Below are 10814 nucleotides of genomic sequence, written 5' to 3'. Positions count from 1 at the left end.
CTGTTTTTGATACAAAAAAGACAATGGAAATATTGACATTAGTATGATATGGAATTACCCGGTTTTGATTGATGAAACTGATTTTACCATACTGTTTCTCATTGAAGTGACTGAGTTGGAATTAAAACGGTACCGGTAACGTATTCAGAATGATGTCTCTCTAAACATACCGAAACCGTAATTTTTTTTTGTTCCCCCCCCCCCCCCCCGGTGGAAATGTCCCATTTTGTTCGCAACATCCACATGTTAACTTGGTATTTAGTTTAAAGTTCTGAGTATCAGTTTTTTTATAGATCAACTATATATTTTTTAAAGGCTTTTTCATCTATTGTCTCAACTAGAAAAAGTTGTTTAGTTGAGATAATTATTATAAAAAATCACAACATTGTCAAAAGAATATAGTTACCTACATAACATTGATCCTGTTATCTGTTTCTGGCGCAGAGATAACACTATGTTGCTTTCGGACAGCTGTCTCGGCGAATATTTTAGAACCAAATATTTTAGAAATTAGAATATATTCTGAAACATTTAAGCAAATAACATTGAAATAATTTTATTCGCCGTCATAGCAGTCATGGGATGCCTGGCTAGAGTTTTGTTGTTGAAAAATTCTGATTATAATAATAATTGTTCCAGGTTTATTTCTATTTCTTTTTAAATACTCCTCCTCAAAGATTTCTTAATCATGATCATCTACATGAACTGGTTGAGTATGAAGGAATATTATATCTGTGGAATATGTTATAACTAGTCTGTATATTACAAGAAAAATATTAGTACGTAACTATATATATATATATATATATATATATATAACTTTTTTGTACACACATTTGGTTTTACTTGACGAAGAACTCTCTGTTCGACAGAAAAACAGCTTTCTGAAGAAACATCAGCGCTGTCTTTCTCTAGTGCCAATCGCACTAGCATTGATGCACGCCGTTCCATAGGTGATGAACTAAATCGATTGTAACGGTAAGTTGTATCTGCAAAACAAGAGCATGGTCATAACTTTATGCATCACACATACTTACAGATTTCATTATTTTTTTTTGTAATTAGTAATTGTAGTTTCCAAATTAGTTCCGTTTTCATGTTAATTAATTAGATTATATTATTGTGTTGTATTGTAGTCTGGATTTGAATTATCACCTGATTTGCAGGAAGACGTCTCTCTTTCTTTGTGAGAAGTTATTATTTATTCTAAATTCAGTTCTGGAGATAAAGTATTATTATCAATATTTCTTTTTTTTTTATTTTACTAGCTAGTTAGCTAGTGAGTACAAATTAAAATTATAAAACAAAAATGTTTCTAGCCACTACCGTAAGAGCTAGGCTCGTGAACGGTGTGGTCTTAGCCAATAATATAACATAAAATTTACAAGGACAGTTTAACTAAATACATTAAGTAACTTAATTCAAACCAATAAATAACACACAAGACCAAAAAAAAAAAGTAGAGACAGAAAAAGAGACAAAAAAGACATATTTAATATAGACAATCAAACAGAAGCCAGTGATATTCAATAAAAACATGACATATAGTCGACAGATGTAAAAGGTCAAAAAAATACACACATTTGTTAATAGTATATATCATGAATAATTTTATAAATTTCATTTTTAAAAACTTCAATTTTGAAATATTTCAAATTTGTAAAATGGAATATAGACATTAAATTACAATTGCTAATAAAGTTCCGGTGATACATCGACACAAAAGCCATTTTTTACTAATAGAAAATAAATTAATCTGAGCTGAAACGGCACCTGGAACATTTGCATGCTTATTTGTTCACATCAACTGTTTGCTATTTTAGCAATTACGACACAAAATACCATTCTGTCTTCATCACTTCAGGCCAGCTGGCCAAAGTGAAGACAACAATAGCAGAAAACACATTTGCGTCTTTATTTCCAAATTATGGGTGAATATTATTTGGGGTAACAAAGACATACGGTACATTTGTGTTGTTATTATCCAAAGTTAGTGATAGATAAATAGATAGTAGTAGCGGCAAGCGTCTTCGCGTTCAAACTAGTGGTTTGATCCCTGACTTAACGAACAGAAGAGATTGATGTTCCAACTGTGTGTCCCTTCTCATACGCTGTGCTGTGTTCCCAGCTTTTGACCTGTGCCAGGTTAACCAGGGAGGCCCGAATGTGAGCTTGTCTGCAATGTCGTAAAACATTGAAGGGGTGAGAACGAGATAGTCCAAAGCCACACTTTCAACAAAAATTATTTTATGTGCGAGTTCAGTTCTACGTATATGAGGAAGCTGCTAGTAAAATATTATTAAAAAATACTCAACAAAAACGTAAGTATACGCCGCAGAAATTATGATACCGCATCTAATAGCATTGGACTCCAAGGGTGCTATTCATAGACATTTCGCTAGCAAGCGCTACGAGCGTGCTAAACTAGCCCCTACTATCGACTGGTTACTTGTACAGGATTCATATCATATCATATCGCTAACACTGGTTCATGAATACGAAAAACGTTACTTCGCTGATCATCCACCGGAAGCCCGCGCTAAGAATGTCTATGAATACGGCCCCAAAGCTTCAATAGGCTCTCTTGTAAAATCTTGTCTGTGTGGTTTAGGACTACTATAATATCATTTTCATCCCTACAATTATATCCCTTTCACCGTATGGCAATATGTCGGTGTTAGTATGAGATAAATCGAAGTAATAATGAAAGAAAGAAAGAAGCGAAGGAAAATTTCATGAAAAAAAATATATATACAGGGTGTTTAAAAATACGGGGCATAATTTCAGGTATGTATTTCCCACATGTAGACAGTCAAAATAGTTCATTACAACATGTGTCCGGAAATGCTTCATTTCCGAGTTATGGCCTTCACAACATTGAAATTCACCAGAAAGTTTTTCTTTCCGCAGGTCGTTGCCGTCAAAGGAGACATTGATAGGGCATTCTGACAGTTCATTCCGAGGCGAAGGTTACATTCAGTGTTGTGTAGGCGTTAGACTGTGCGACATGTATTCAAATCAAGAGCTGGCAGAGATACACTTCATGTACGGCAAGGCGGACGGCAATGCTGCGCTGGCTCGTCGTTTGTACCAGGAGAGGTACCCACAGCGACAATGTCCAGATCGGAAGACATTTGTACGTCTCCATTACCGTCTGTGCGAGTATGGAAAATTTAACTCTCCTGGTTTGGGAAGGGGACGACCAAGATCTACAACTCCAGGAGTACAGGAGGAGATTCTGGAGGCTGTGAACATGACTCCTTCTATCAGCACACGAATGATGGCGTTGCAAGTCAATGTTCCTCATACGACTGTCTGGAGACTGTTGAAAGAGTATCAATTGTATCCTTATCATTTGCAACGTGTACAGGCCCTGTCACCAGCAGATTACTCTGCACGAGTTAGGTTCTGTCAGTGGTTCTTGCAGCAGTGTGGTGTAAATCCGAACTTTCCTGCCTTAGTATTATTTACAGATGAAGCACAGTTCACACGAGATGGCATAACAAATTTCCACAATCAGCATGTATGGGCGTATGAAAACCCACGTGCAACTGTTCCATCTCATCACCAGGTGCGGTTCTCCCTCAACATGTGGGCCGGTATCATTGGTGATCGATTAGTTGGACCCCATGTACTTGTAAACAGACTTACGAGGCAAGCGTACACAAACTTCCTGGAAAACACCATACCTCATGTTTTAGAAGACACACCACTGATCAATCGTCAACACATTCACTGCTTGCATGATGGCGCTCCTGCACACTTCAGCCGTACGGCTCGCCGGTACTTGGATCGAAGGTTTCCTGATCGATGGATAGGTAGAGGTGGCCCAATTGCTTGGCCTCCACGCTCACCTGATCTGAACCCTCTCGATTTCTACTTGTGGGGTCATTTGAAATCATTGGTTTATTCGTCTCCGGTGCCTGATTTGGAATCCCTTCGGAATCGAATTGTGGCATGTTCTGAGGACATACGCAATACTCCTGGAGTTTAGGATCATGTTCGCAGGTCAATGAGACATCGATGTGAGGTCTGTATTCAAGCAGGAGGTGGACATTTTGAACATCTTCTGTAATGACAACGACCTGCGGAAAGAAAAGCGTTCCGGTGAATTTCAATGTTGTGAAGGCCATAACTCGGAAATGAAGCATTTCCGGACACATGTTGTAATGAACTATTTTGATTGTCTACATGTGGTAAATACATACCTGAAATTATGCCCCGTATTTTTGAAACATTCTGTGTGTGTGTATATATATATATATATATATATATATATATATATATATATATATATATATATATATATAACTTTATTGCTACTTTCAGAATTTACATTATATTGCATTTTATTTTCTTTATTTTTATACAAGATAGATACAAAATAATTGTCATAAACTGTGACGAGTACAGATCTATACCATGATATTTTGATATTTATTATTTATAGTTCACAGAAATAAAAATACATACATATAATCATTGAAAACTTACATTTACACACGTTATAATTGTACACATACACATCAGTACAATGAAAGAGCGTTGCAATAAAAAAACTCAGGTAGGCTGCTGTTAATAATATCCAAAATTGTGTATAAAACTCGAGTGCCATTTTAAATCGCTTTCCTAACAACACTGTATCATCTGCTCGATTTTATATCGACGCTGTGACTCGGACAGGCGGATAGGTGCCCTGAACACCACCACCCCTCTCCTCTATGCACAAGTTTTGTAGCCGCATTGTGTGTATAAGGTTCGAACCTGAGACACCCAACACTATGTACAGTAGAGCGTCTCTTTTAGGCACAGTGCAAACTTAAACAAAGTGCAGGTATACTCTATTTTATTTCAAGGAGTGCAGTTCGGTGGCTCCTTTGAACACCCACTTACAGATTTATGACTTGCTACACAAACACCTCTGACAATTCCATCCTGTCCCCTCGTCCCAACATTGCACAGTTGCCACAATCCTGGTGACCCTCGAAATGAGACTGACGAGATTCTTGGAATTCGGAAAAGATGCAGCAACTCTGCCTCCACGTGGATTTGACGGGAGCCTGTCAATTCTTCTGGACAAGGGTTGTGATTGGTTACTGACAGGAGAAGACAAGATTTCCGTCACAGTAAGGAAGACATTTATTTATGAGAACCAATTAGTAGGGGGCAGTAGAAGGTCTGTCGGCAAAGTCCTTTCTATGAAAGTGCACTCCATGAAAAAAAAAATAGAGTATAATGTGTGGGGGAGGACGAGCATACGATAAACTAGAGGGACACACAAGGTGTTAGTTACAACATTTATGGCGGAGGATTAATTTAAATTATATTTTCTGAAAGCACACAAAACAAAAGAACACAAATTGCATAACGTTATCATATACACATTTTAACAAACAAGCAATTGTAACGTTGAAATAATTCAATATAACAAATCAAAATTTGCTACTTATACGATGTTGCTTTCAAGCTGCATTTTTTTACGGTCATGAATTTCATTCTCTGTATGACTACCTTAAAATTACCATCTTCTCTGGCCGAATTAACAGAACTACAGTCTATTGGTCTAAAGTGGCAACACTATTTCCTAAACGTAATTATCCCTTCTCAAAGTTCAATTTATTTAGGCATTTTACCTGAATTATTTCAACATTACAGTTGCTTGTTTGTTAAAATGTGTATATGATAACGATATGAAATTTGTGTTCTTTTGCTTTTTTGTGTGTTTTGGAAAATATAATTTCAATTAGTGCTCCACCATAAATGTTGTAACTAAAACTTTGTGCACCCCTCGTGTTTATCGTACGGCTCGTCCTCCCCCCCACACGTTACCTGCACTTTATTTACGTTTTCACTGTGTCTAAACGAGACGCTCTACTGTAGTACTGTACAGCTTGGAAAACAAGTATTTTGTTGTTCTAAATAATGTTAGAACTGAATGTGTGTTCTGCTGAGTTGAATTCCGTTACATAAAAGGGTAAGGAATTGTAACCACTGAAACTTTCCCCCTCGCGAATTTTTTAGGATGAATGGTGTCTATGTCTGCGAATAATTGTTTTAAAAGATGAACAGTTATTACACGTTCTCGTCTAACAAACCAGTTTCTGTCAATTTTCAAGTGTTGAAAGTCATTCAAAATGGAAATGTTAGCTTCAAACCTTACACAGAAAATGTTATTAATTAAGACATTCACAATAAATAAATTACTCGTAAAATTACAGGAAAAGAGTAGACAACTTACGATCGTGTAAACTCCAGGCTTCTATATATAATTTTTAGTGTAATTAATTATAGACAGACGCCTACAGCCGATCACGGATGAAGAATCTGCGTCTGAGAAAATGACGTCATTTGACAAAAGTTGATGATTTTAATTCAACAGCATAGATGTCCTACGACAAAAAAGAGCACAATTCATATAAAGAAGTACAACTGAAGGAAAATATCTGGAAAACAATTACAATAGAATTGTAAACTGAATGAACGTAACTATGATATGCATTTATTTAAAAGAAGAGGCCTATATCATATATCCCAAATTTAATTGAACTGTTCCCGCACATACCCATTCCGCTAGTCTTCTGTTATACTTTTTCATTGTTTATTATCTACGTTAAGACTTTATTGTGAACGACAACAATATTCCTTAATTATTTTTTTGTTTAGTCCAGGCCTGCAGAACCCATAAGTAGGGGAAATATGACGTCAGCCTTACGCCACTTCTATTGGGGATGATCGACTTCTGCGTAGAGTTGTTTACATTGGAAGGTCCATCGGTGGCGGCACTGTAATTTTCAAGACGGATTGTAATAAAGTCATTGTACAGGGACATCATTTTACTTTTACTAACATTTCTAATATTAACCTGGCTATACCTTTGGATCAACGATTAAGAACCGGAAACACCGCTTGCTACCTCCTTCCACGACTGGAGTTCGATGCTACTGGCGTAATATACAAAGAAATCACTTTACTAGGTATAGGAGGGAAGAAAAGTAGTTCATCCATTTACGTAAACTAGGAAATATCGCGATTTAAAGTTTGATAGTTTTCATTAGGTTTTTGTTTAATCAAAATACAGTACAGTATTAACAATGAGTCTTTTTAATCACGAACTGAGCTTTCCATGCGGAAGTACGGTATTCATTATGCAGTGTATATTATAGGCCTACTGTCTACAGAACATTAGCGTACACTTTAGAGAATGAAGTTAAATTGAAAAATAATCATAATATGGATATTTAAGCACATTTTTGAAAATGGTGGTCGTTCATTTCGATGCAGGCTTCAGTTCTAATGTGTATAAGTTATTATCGCACTATAGACTATTGTACGTAATTCCAATTACCAGGTTCGTACTTCGTATCAGTAACTCATGTTGAAATAATTCTGTACCTACTCTATAAAAGAGACCTTACGTACTGTAAATTCAATCTTCACTTATGCCCGATCCGAAAAGATAAAATTACTCAGACATGCTATCTACTGTCTGTCCAAGTGGTTACGTCGCAGCGTCGTAGAAAGGGAGGAAATCATGTGACAGTTAATTACTTAACGAGGCCCTTTTATTTAAGTTATTTTAAACAATTTTATAGATATAATATTACGTACGTAGACTTCCAATTCTTAACAGAAATTAATGTTCCCAGAAAAGAGCTAAGACAGCCCAGCCACTAGCATTTACAGAGAGGCGAATAGAAGCAGGTGGGGGAAACCGGGATGCGACGTAGGCAAATGGAAAATGATGCAATATTGAAAGCTCTTTCTCACTGGAAAACGCGAACATATTTTTGGAACGTACTGTTTACTATGAACGTAAGGCTACTATGATTGCATATGCGGTCTTGGATCTGTGTGGAGGACGGTTGAATTTCAGTAGTAGAAGGGGTGGGAGTGAAGTACATTCAAAAACTCAGATACAATAAAAAGTGAAGTAAAAATAAAATGATGTCCCTGTATTTATAATGCCTTATCTCGTTCCAAAATCTACAATTATGTTAGATTTCCTGTCTGTAGTTTCTTTGAGGTTTCTTTGCACCTTGCCTGCTTCAGATTTTCGACAACTTTCCACCTATCATCACCTACGGAAACATACATTTGTAGTACTGAAGTAATGAACCTTGAAAGTCACTGTTCATTTCAATATAAAATGAATACAACGAGTGATGTCCTTAATTTAACAGTAGCCTATATAAATAAATAATCAATATACAGTTCGTAATAATGAACTTACCCGAAAGTTCGTCTATTTCATAATTCTTAATATGGGCTTTGTTGAAATGTGATTTAATATTGAAATGACAAGTAGAAATAAATTGGATGAGATACAGTAAACAAAAAATTCTTTCGCCTTCTTCAACAACAAAATAATCATATTCCCATTTCCTTTTGAAGTAGTATTTCTTCACGGGTTTAGATTTTGCCATGTTCCAGTTATTTTCAAACTGCAGTGTGCTTGTTTATTTATGTATTTACTTATTTACTTACTTACTTAACTCATTTATTTATTATTTTTATTTATTTATTTAATTATTTATTTATTTATTTTTTATTTATTTATTCATTTATTCATTTATTTATTCATTCATTCATTTATTTATTTATTTATTTAATTATTTATTTTTTTATTTATTTATTTATTCATTTATTCATTTATTCATTTATTTATTCATTCATTCATTCATTCATTCATTTATTTATTTATTTATTTATTTATTTATTTATTTATTTATTTATTTGGCTGCAGTGCGTTACAATGCAGTGCGTTACGGTCATATAGCTATCATTCACTTATTAACATTAAATTTATATATCGTTCTATTACTAGTAAAACCAGTTAAGTCCAGTAATGCAAGTCTTGTAAAAACAGGAATTGAAACTTTATTAATGCACGAAAAATCATAATACATTCTTCAAATAAAGTAATTGGTTTGTTGCCTACAACATTTCGGACTTACTCCATTTTAGTAGAATACAGAGCACGGAAAGACAAGTCGGGGACTGTATTTAACTTATTTTACATAAAAAGTGGAGATAATCGATTTTACTAGTAGCCTAATAGGACGTTATATACGTAGGTAGACCTTCTTACATTATATGCACACATACATTTTAAAATTTATTTTACATGCATTTTAACTTATTTATTTCCCTCATTCATTTTTCTCTTACTTTCCAAAGGTATGTTCCTAAGGATTTTATTATCTGTTCATTTGTAATTCTTGATAACGTATTGTGTACTTGCCGCCGCGAGAATGAATGTTGATATAGCCGAGCGCAATAGAACGCTATGACCACACTGATAGAAAAGGTGGGTGGGATAGAAGGGGAACGAAAGCAGTCGCTCTGAGGAGCTACAGTTCTGCAGGTCTGGTTTAGTTTATCCTCCTAACTTTGTCTTAACTTTTGTTGTGAATGAGACTTAAATTTTAATTTATTTTAGAAAAACTTGTTATAAATAATCAGAGATGTAGACGATCTCCACCACGGAAGTGACTCTCCTCATAATCAGCCTTAGAAACTCGATACCCGAACGTGTAGAATACCGCTGGTTCAGGTTAACTACGTCCAGAGCATTAGTTTGGCTGGTGGCAGAGCCGTAGCGGCAGAGCTACCCTTGCGCTTGTTGGACAGGCCTGTTGATTAGAGTTCCGCATCACTCAGTTAAATGGGCACATCATCACATGTGATGCTGAGATACGAGGGGATAAACGTCCACTCATAAGGAATCATTGTAACAGCAAAAACACATCCGTAAAATCTTAAACTTCTTTCACAACATTCAAAGAGGAGTTACCATTAGTTTCTGCACCAGTTTAAAAAAAATCGTAATTTTTTTTCTTGATTTCTTTGAAACGACGATAGCTGCTAATATCCCTTTCAATAAAGTAAACAGTCCCTACTTCAAGCTTTCATGGAGAAATGTACTTCTAGAAAACTCCCGTCTGATGTTACTTTCAGGAATAACTATTTAAAAATATGCTATGAAAATACATTGCACGAAATAAGGCAAGTCGTGGCGGACAACAAAATATGGATATCTGTAGATGAGTCTCACGACTCTGCTCGATGAACTGGTCAAAAATAACAACAAGGCACCAAAACATCACTTACCGAACCAGTAAAACGGAAACTAAATAAAATTATTTCACAAAAGAGTGCCTATTTACATTTATGTGGAATAAGAGACATGCGTTTTGATAAAAGTGCATCTAAAATATCTCACATAAATAGCAATAATATACCATATTTTTGTTTTGCTCCAATCACGTCCTGTGATGTTGAGCGGAGTTTTTCGCAGTACAAAAATTGTTTTACAGAAAAGAGGAGAAAACCGACATTTGACACACTTAGAATAACTGTTGTGGTTCATTGCAACGGTGTAAACATAAACTAAGAAAAGGGAAATGAAAATAAACTAGTGTTAATAGAGATCGGCTGTAATATGCATATTTTATGCCATACATTGTGTATCAGGTATGTTCTTCACCTCATGTTGTATACAGTGTACATTTTATAGCCTATATAAAATATTCCAGCATTCTTTGTAATTTATTTAAAAATAACATAAATCAAAATCACCAACATATTATTTTGCTGGAGTGTACACTATTAGACGAAAAAAAAAATGACCGGACTCCAGATTCTATGTCCGATTCGGAAGACTTCGGGTGCATTCGTCAGTGCATGATACACACGCAGAAGAATTTCTTCTGTCGTAAATGATTCCAACACTCCACTGTCACCACTATATGATGTTTATATAACATGCTTCTTACAGACTCATCGTCTCTCTCGCATAATAATAATAATGATAA

Source organism: Periplaneta americana, chromosome 10 (assembly GCF_040183065.1).
Source record: "Periplaneta americana isolate PAMFEO1 chromosome 10, P.americana_PAMFEO1_priV1, whole genome shotgun sequence".
NCBI classification, from domain to species: domain Eukaryota; kingdom Metazoa; phylum Arthropoda; class Insecta; order Blattodea; family Blattidae; genus Periplaneta; species Periplaneta americana.
The sequence above is the reverse complement of the archived record's forward strand: the minus strand, read 5'-3'. Positions refer to the sequence as shown.